We start from the raw sequence: 9,361 nt of genomic DNA on the forward strand, positions 1-9,361 counted from the left end.
ACATGCTGTCACACAGATACATTCATACACATACCACATGCACGTTCTCACATACACGCGTGGTCACACACACATATTCTCACCCACACATACACGCACACAAGACCACACTTCTGTCCTCCCTTCTATGCGCAACTATACTGCAGTTTTGGTGAGGCCCCTATTTGGTGTTTTTATTTTGTGGCAATATCTCTGTCATTGACAGCTTAGTCCTGTAGTATATGATTGCTTTTTTTTTTTCCCTACCTGACTTTTTGTTTTCCCTGGCATTAATAATTGTTTTTTGTTTGTACTTGTCAAATACAAATCACCAATTTATCCTCAAATTCTTCCCCAGTTATTTAAATTAAGGCATTCACATAATTTCATTTCCTTTCCCTTGACGAAGTCTCTCCTTGCACCCTCTGACTCCTGTGATCTGGACCGGCGTCTAGACCTGGCACACAGCTGCCACTGGGACCTCCACTTGGCACTCGTTCTGAGATCCCCTTCTGTCCTGTGTTGGACTCTCTGCTCCTTGGCATCCATGTCTCTGTGTTCTTTGATTCATTCCCTCAATTTGGTGGAGCCCAGGATCCAGTCGCTTTCTGAGAAAGAGAGAAGGGAAGTAAAGTTCCTGAGATTTTGCACATTGAAAATGTCTATATTCTACCCTCATACATAATTGATTAGCAGGTATAGAATACTCCCTGGGACATTAACTTACTCTCAGAGTTGAGGAGACATTTGCTCTGTCTTCTAGCTTCCAGCATGGCTTTGGAGATGGCTGAGGCCATGTAACCCTTAGTATTTTGTATAAAATCTTTATGGTTTCTTTCTAGAATGTATAGGCTTTTCCTGGTGTGGGTCTATTTTCATCTGATGTGCTAGACTCTTGGAAGGTTTACTCAAACTGAAAATTCTTGTCTTTCAGTCCTGGGTCCTTCTGAGCCAGATTAGGGGTAAGTATTGTGATTTTTTTTTTTTTTTATTGTGATTAGGGGTGTGAATTGTGGAGCAGCTGGTTAGTTTCTCTGATCTTGGCAGATAAAGTTGTTCCCTTCTCAGCAGTGACCACCTGGTTCCTGGAGGGAGTTGAGTCGTTTCCTGGTATGAGTCACAAAATGCCAAAAATGCTGTGTTTGCAAGTGAATTTTCCACATATCTAAAGAAAAAAAAAAAAAATTTTTTTTTTTTTTTTTTAAGCTATCACGGCCTCATGGAGCTAACAACAGCCAGGCTCCACTGACACCAGATTGTAGGGTTTAATGAGAAATGCCAAACCTCTTGTTGGCTGCTGAAAGATGAACAGGCTAGTGACAATTCTGCTCCTGGCTCTCCAGGATAGTCTCTCTTGCTCAGCTTAGGTGGCCCAGGAGCAAGCAGAGGGCCATAGAAATAGGAGGTTGACTGACCAGAATACTGTCAATGTGGCATTTTGAATTTATTAGTCAGTGGATACTGAGACTTCTAACAGAGCGTTTGCTTAAGTTCAGGCCAGTGCTCTGTCCAATTGATGTCGTTGTTCCTTTTCCCCTAAAGAATGCTTTTGAAGAGTTTGATGGGCTAATAATGGCTGTTGTTCATAGAGGCTCACTCCGTGAGGTACCGCACTGGGCTTTACCAATATCGCGTTTATACCCCTTCACCACCGTGCTGGGACTATTACTTATCCCCCGGCCGTGGTGGACGGCCGAGACTGTGAATGCTCATAGAGGCTCACTCCGTGAGGTACCGCACTGGGCTTTACCAACATCGCGTTTATACCCCTTCACCACCGTGCTGGGAGTATTACTTATCCCCCCGCCGTGGTGGACGGCCGAGACTGTGAATGCTCGCTGCAGGGCCACGATGCTCCTGTCCTCTGAAGCAAGCAACCGGTTGCTGTTGAGGTGATTCTGACTCATGGCTACCCCATGTGTGTGAGAGTAGAACTGTGCTTGTACGGTTTTTAGTAGCTGATTTTTAAGTAGATCACCAGGCTTTTCTTCCAAGGTGCTCGGGTGGAGTTGAACCTCCACCTTTTTGGTTAGCAGCTGAGTGCACCTGTTTGCACCACCCAAGGACATCCAGAGGCAAGTACATGTGCTGATATGAGAGGGAGGTTATGAGAACCTGGGGAGGAGACTCCTGTGAGGTGGGCATGGAAGCAAGGCCTTACGGAGGCGACAGCTACTGCATCTCTTCAGGCCACATAATGCAGAGAAAGCTCTGCCCCTTCAGGCAGCTCAGCAGGTCAGGGGGTCCTGAGCCTGGGTCAGAGGGCCTGATGGGAGTCTAGGTGCTGACCCTTGGCAAACCACTTCTCTGAGTCTTGGTGTTTTCATCTGCAGATTGGGGATGGAAATGCTGGCTTCTGAAAGGCCATGGGGTTGTGAGGATCAAGACGGCATGAGATGTCTGCTAAGCAGTTTTGGAAACTTTAAAGCCCTGCGTGAATCTTTTCACATGCAACTTCCAACTCCGTCAGCACTGCCCACTGTGGGCATGAGGACATAGCTGCCCAGTCCACAAGAGGCTGTTATTTAAGCAGCTGGTGGTGTTTGCTGCTTTCCTTTCTGCTCTCAGAGAAAAAGGTGATCAGCATCTCCCTGGACTGAGACTCGGGGAGGGCGGGGAGTGGTACAGTTGCCTCATGGTGGGAGGAGAAAAGGGGTCTCTCGGAAGCTGGTGCTGAAGCAGAACATCTTCCTCCTGGGGGTGCTCCTCATCCTCCAGCCAGGAGAGAGGACAGGGTCTAGAGGGAATGGGGGCCCGTCTTCTCCCAGACCTCTGTCTGGTGTCACTAGTGACACCATGAAGTCTGTGCTCCCAGGGCAAGTAGCGCCCTCCAGGGCCGGACCAGCTGAAAGTGACGTTGAAGGCGCGGTCGCGCGGTGGTGGCCAGGGCAAGCTCAGCAGTTTGGAGGAGTGGCATGGGAATGCTTGGCCTAAGCCCTCCAGGCCAGACTCCCAGATGCATTTTCCTACATTGTTCTTGTCATTAGTTGCAAATGTGGAGTGACAGGGCCTGGCCATCTCTGCTCCTGTGGCTCTTTATATGGATAGGGTCCTTCCTTTCCTCACCGTGAGTTGAGCACTCACAGTGCTTACCACTTCCTGTCTATTCTAGGTGAAAGCCTCTATTTTAAGATGAGGAAGCTGAGGTTTAGAGACATCAAGTAACTTGGACAAAGGTGACTAGTTAATAGCTGGCAGGGTTTAAACTGGCAGTCTAACTCTGAGACTTCGCTGTGTTGGTTGTTTCATTCTGTACTGGATGTCTGACTGCCTCCTGCTGCGAGTGTCTGCTTCTTGGTATGTGGACTCCTGCTTGGACATCAGAGGGCAGCCCTGCCCCGAACAGTGTGTGGAGACAACCACATTGAGTTCTGTGAGGTGTAAACGCTCCTCCTAAAGACCTTCTTTCTCATGGGGTCCGGAGCCCCTACAGCACATGTGTCTTGGCCTCTCCTGGAGTTGATGTCCCTAGTTGTTGCCGATTTCACTACTGGCCCTGCCTACCTGGCCATGGAAGTCCTAATGATTCCACTTACAGAGCTCCTTTCTCCCCTTCCACAGGAGGGAGGGGAGCTTCTATTTTCCAGAGATGAGCTGTCATGGAGTTTGAAGTTTGTAGACACCTCCCTTCCCTTTTATCAACAGCATATTCTGCTTGGCAGCCCATTAAATATATTTTTTGTCAAGAATTCAAATAAAACATTGGTGAATTGAAATTGATGAGTCTGGAATGTCCTAAAACCTGTCACAGGCTGTGGGGATTGACTGAAATGATACAGGTGGGTGCCATGAGCACTCTGCAGGTAGAGTTGTCATGCACTGACTAGGTGTGGCTAGAAAAAGCTAGATGCGATAACTTTATGTTTGTACCCCAGTTATCTTTTTACATTTCCTTGGTGTGCTAAAATGACATCTCTGGTTATAAAAAGAAGTTCTCTACACATGTTCTGCCACTTGTTTGTCAGTTTGTCATACTGTAGTGGCTTACGTGTAATGATGCTGGAAGCTATGCCACTGGTATTTCAAATGCCAGTAGGGTCATCCATGGTGGACGGGTTTCAGTGTATCTTCCAGACTAAGACAGACTAGGAAGAAAAGCCTGGAGATCTACTTCTGAAAATCAGCCAATAGAAACCCTATGGGTCATAATAGAACATTGCCTGATACAGTGCTGGAAGATGAGCCCCCTAGGTTGGAAGGTACTCAAAATGCACAGTGGTCACAACAGCGGATTCAGCATGCCAAGAATCTTGAAGATGGCACAGGACCAGACAGCATTTTGTTCTGTCATACAGGGCTCGCCAGGAGTCGGAGCCAGCTAACAACAAGTAATTACCCATGCTAAGTCAGAGAACAACATCTGGTTTAGTCCTTACTGTGTCTGGTCCACTGTAACAATCAAAAGCTTTGTACATTTTTCCTCTCTGGACCTGCTGCCGCTGGCTGCCTGGGATGTAGGGCATTGTCTTATCTCTCTTTCCTGCCTTTCACATTTCAGTCCTTACCCCTCCAGTACTGGGCAGTAGGTGGTGTGGGGCATCAGCAAAGTCTTTACTTGATTTATGTGTTTCGAGCAGGGCGTAGGCCCTCTCTGGTCTTGGAAGGAGCCACAGTTGATTCTTGGTGGTTCTTATGGATTCGTGGGTGGTCTCTCACTGGGGCCTTTCAGTTGTGTTCCCTGGTTGTGGTCATATACTGCAGGGCCCTTTCTCCAGAGCCACTCCACCCTGACATAGACTCACTCTCTGTGGGGTCCTGTTTCCCCAGAGCTCCCATAGTGTGTGTCGTATCCGTGTGCTAAGCTCATGTATGTCCGACCTAAGGGAATTGAGGAATCTTTCCTTTCTAAGGCCAGTAGGAAAGAATCTTTTTAACCTAACTTATTGGCTGAAAAGGCCTTGATTTACTAGGCAGTGAAAGGAGGGCACAGTCACAGTGGAAAGAGTAATGAAATTGCTGTTTGATTGAAAATGTGTGTGGATGCATGGTGCTTGTTGGAGTAGATACATACACACTTAATTTTTTGTGTTTATCATTTTGTTCCGCTTGTCTTTCTTCTTCCATTTGCAAGTTAACAGATACAACTGAGAAGCATCTGTTCATCTATTAAAAAATATCTGGAGCACCTACTGTACGCCAGGTATTGTTCTAGGCACTGTGGACTCATCACCAAACACACCAGTTAATAGTTGCTGACTTTGTAGCATGTACACTGGTTTTCCTCAGAGTGCCCCCAGAGGGATGTGGAATTCAGGTGTGAGGTTGTTTCTGACATCTTCATCAGAATTTATGGTCATGTGAGCAATCAGTGTTGAGGTTTGGGATCAAAGTGGGCTGCTGTTGGGACCTCTTTGGCAACCTACTTAGTGATTCAGGCTTTGCAGGTAGCTGAATTGGGTGTAAATCTTGTTTTTGCTACAGACAAGTTGTCTTAGGCTGGGTTCTCTAGAGAAGCAAAACCAGTAAAGCGTGTATGTATGTATATATATAGAGAGATTTATATTAAGGAAACAGCTCACGTGATTGTAGAGGCTGGAATGTCCCAAGTCTGTGGACCAGGATGAAGGCTTCTCCTAAATTCACACGGCCGCAGGGGATGGGGAACCCTGGATCGGCAGGTCGGAGAGCAGGGTTCTTGCTCAGAGGCTGTGAAGATCGATGCATCCTAAGATTGGCAGGAAGACTGCAAGGCCTCTCCCAGTTGATGAAGCTGCAGCGGCTGGTGAAGGTAGGTAAGATCTGCAGATAAGCTGCTAGCTGAAGTCCCAAGAACCAAGGTCAGATGAACAGGAGGCAGCTGCAGGAACCAGAGAGAACTTGGATTGCAGGCTATATGCACAAGGAAACTCCCTTTCGACTGACTGGCTACTCACAGCAGATCCCATCATGGGGGCGATCACGTGTAAACACTGAGAATCATGGCCCAGCCAAGTTGACACACAATCTTAACCATCACACAAGTCATGTAAGTTCTTGAATACATGATTTCCTCGCCCTCAGAGTGGTGATGCCAGTGCCTGCTTGATAGAATAGTTTGGACTTTAATAAACGAATGTAGATAAACAATTACAAAGGCATGACTTGTGAACACTGAACACACAATAGGCAATTCCTTGGGGGAATTTTTTTTATCATTCTAAATTACGTTATATTTCTCCCACTTTAATTCCCCTAACCCACCTGATTTGTATTTCTGAGCTACACTTTGCCATGCATCCTGGCAAAGGTAGAGTTACAATTTCATAGATATATTTAGAGAGAGACCGCTAGCTAGATGATCCCTCCTGGCTCCTGAGAGGTCAAGCTAGGAACGCAGCAGAGACCAGAGCAAGAGCATGGTCATGGGTGTTTCTGCACAGTGGTGTATTCAGAGACCATTTTACCACAGAACCCAGCGTTAGAAGGTTTCTCATATAAAGTCCATTGCAAAGCTGAGGGACAAATTCAGGATAAGAACTGAGAAATCCTTACTTAGATTTCGCAGTGAAACATACCAAGCAGAAGAAAAATCAAGTGACAGAGATTGTCTTAATTGGGTGGTGAAGGTGCGAGAAACGGATTCTTTGTATACAGGTAGGAATGTAAATGAATGTAACGATTCTGAGAGGTGAGTTGGCGATATCTATCAAAAGCCTCACAAATGGTCGTAGTGTTTGACCCAATAAATCTTCTAGGAATTTATTATATGAAATAACAAATGATCTGGAATGTGTGTATAATAATGTTCATTGTGATTATTTATAATACTAAAGATTAGAAGTGATGTATATCCAACCCTGTTTACTCTATTTTAGAAAAGATACACGTGGGATTCTCTGCAGTGATTGAGAATGATGATGATGGTTAGTGGTATTGTTCTGAAAGTGTGATGAGAAGATTGGATCACCCAGAACCCAGTAAAATGGCCGGTAAGAAACCCCTCAGTGTGGGAGAATGATAATTGGGTCAGGAATTCTGAGGAACTTCCTAGAGGGAGAGAACAGGGAGGATCAGATCTATGAACAGCAGAAGCAGAGGACCTGCAGGCCCAACCTCGGCTGGGGCAAGACTTCAGAGGTGGAAAAAGCTGGGGGTTCCAAGCCAGGAGGCCATGGGTATAAGAGGCGGGAAAGGTCCCAAACATTCTTCAGGGTGATTTATTTAGGAAGCTGGATCTAAGAGCCCAGCCTGGCCAGCCACTTCCTCCTCACTTGCCGGTGCCAAGACCCCGGATCAGTTTCAGCAGATGGGATAGCAGTGGAGCCAGCAGGGTGGGCAGAGCACCAGGGGTTTCTGACACCTGGGCGAAACGGGGAGAAAGGTAGTGTCTTCATCTCCACCACATCCAGCACCTCTGCCTTAATCCCCAGGGGTCGGCTAAGGTAAGAAAATAGATGAAAAGGATTTTCAAGTACGTAGATGAGCAAATCAGCACGTTGAGAGACAGCCGTTGAACTCAACAGATGGAAAGGACACTGGGAGGAGCTGAACATTTAGCATATGCACAGGCGGTATACCCGAGGAATGCAGGAGAGTATCGCATCCATAAAAGGATCAACGGGAGATTTTAAAGCCCCGTGTGAAAGGGAAAAATGCCCAAGAAGAGCCAGGGAGATTTTGAAAAAGAACAATGAGGAGGTACTTTCCTCCCAGATGTCAAAACAGGCTATAAAGCTACAGTGGCTAAAACAGCGAGGTATTAGTGTAGGGACAGAAAAATAGGCCAATGGAACACTGTTGAAAGTCCCAAAACTAACCATCTAAGTAGAAAAGTTTATCAAATGATAAAAATAGCCTTTTAAGTACGGGGGGGAATTTTGAGATACGCCATGAAGGGTTTTGTGATACTTGGATCTGCCTTTGGAAAAAAATTAGATCCCTCTCTCGTATGATTATTATTTTTTTTTTGGAATTTATTACTGAGAAAGAATTAAATATAAGCACCAAAACTATGGTATGGATCTAACATTAACGTAAATAAAACAAAACTCACAAAAGTTATTATGGAAAAGATTGAAAGCTTTGATTACATAAAAAAAAAACTATGATAAAAGGCATCATAATCAAAGTTAAAAGACATTTAACAAATACAGAGAAAAATGTTTGCAATACATGTAACATATAAGGGCTTAATACCAGAATAGAGAAAGAAGTTCTAAAAGACACTTTAAAAGGCAAACAACACAAAGTGCAGAGGGTATAACCAGGTTATTCACAGTAGAGGAAACATAGCAGCCAATGTAAACATTGCCAGTATTCTGGGAAGTCCAAACTAAAACAACCATTAGACTTTTCACCTGTTAGGTCGGCAAGCGTTAAAATGCTTGATGATGTTAGTAGGTGTGGGACAATGGCTGTTCCAATTGTGGGAAAAGAAATCAGTATGCCTATTTTCAGAACAATTTGGCAGTATTTATTAAAATTAAAAATATGTCTGTACCTTGACCCAGCAATCCCAATTCTCAGTATTCACTCTAGAGGAACAAGTGCGCGCTGCAGGCTTGTATGAAGATGTCCACCGCAGCATTGCTTACCAGAGCACACACATGGAAACCACAGTCAGTAGGGGAATGGACAAGAGCGGGGGTCATGAAGAAGGGGACTTCATTTATTTTTGTATTGTTTGATTCTTTTGCAATGAATTCAGGTATTGATTAAAAAATGAATTGCTGAGTAAGAAAAACAGATTACAGAATTTTTGTAAAAAAAATCATTTGTGTACATACATGCAATTCAACTGGAAATAAACACTGGAAGGAAACACATTAAAACTTTCATGGTAAGTGAAGTGGGATCATAGATTTTTTTTTTAATTAATTATTATTAAGCTTCAAGTGAACGTTTACCATTCCAATCAGTCTGTCACATGTACGTTTACATACATCTTACTCCCTTCTCCCACTTGCTCTCCCCCTATTGAGTCAGCCCTTACAGTCTCTCGTTTCGTGCCAATTTTGCCATCTTCCCTCTCTCTCTATCTTCCCATCCCCCCTCCAGTCAAGAGTTGCCAACACACTCTCCAGTGTCCACCTGATTTAATTAGCTCTCTCTTCATCGGCATCTCTCTCCCCCTCACTGACCAGTCCTTTTCATCATGCCTGATGATTTGTCTTCGGGGATGGTTCCTGTCCTGTGTCATCAGAGGTTCTGGGGAGCATTATCTCTGGGATTCCTCTAGTCTCAATCATACCATTAGGTATGTTCTTTTCATGAGAATTTGGGGTCTGTATCCCATTGGTCTCCTGCTCCCTCAGGAGTTGTCTGTTGTGTTCCCTGACAGGGCAGACATCGATTGTTGCCGGGCACCAACGAGTTCTTCTGGTCTCAGGATAATGTAGGTCTCTGGTTCATGTGGCCCTTTCTGTCTCTTGGGTTCTTAGTTGTCGTGTGACCTTGGTGTTCT

The 9,361-nt window shown here is 45.1% G+C and overlaps 1 long non-coding RNA gene across 1 annotated transcript in view; it reads left to right on the forward strand.

Annotated features, from left to right (window-relative positions):
- Positions 1–9,035, forward strand: part of LOC111751102 (uncharacterized) — a 31,553-nt gene extending 22,518 nt beyond the window's left edge. The window contains exons 2-3 of the long non-coding RNA XR_002786148.2: positions 6,774–6,887; positions 8,425–9,035. This is a non-coding gene — a long non-coding RNA (uncharacterized LOC111751102). The remainder of the gene's footprint in view (positions 1–6,773; positions 6,888–8,424) is intronic.
- Positions 9,036–9,361: the final 326 nt, after the last annotated feature.

The sequence above is a fragment of the Loxodonta africana genome, chromosome 24 (assembly GCF_030014295.1).
Source record: "Loxodonta africana isolate mLoxAfr1 chromosome 24, mLoxAfr1.hap2, whole genome shotgun sequence".
NCBI lineage: Eukaryota > Metazoa > Chordata > Mammalia > Proboscidea > Elephantidae > Loxodonta > Loxodonta africana.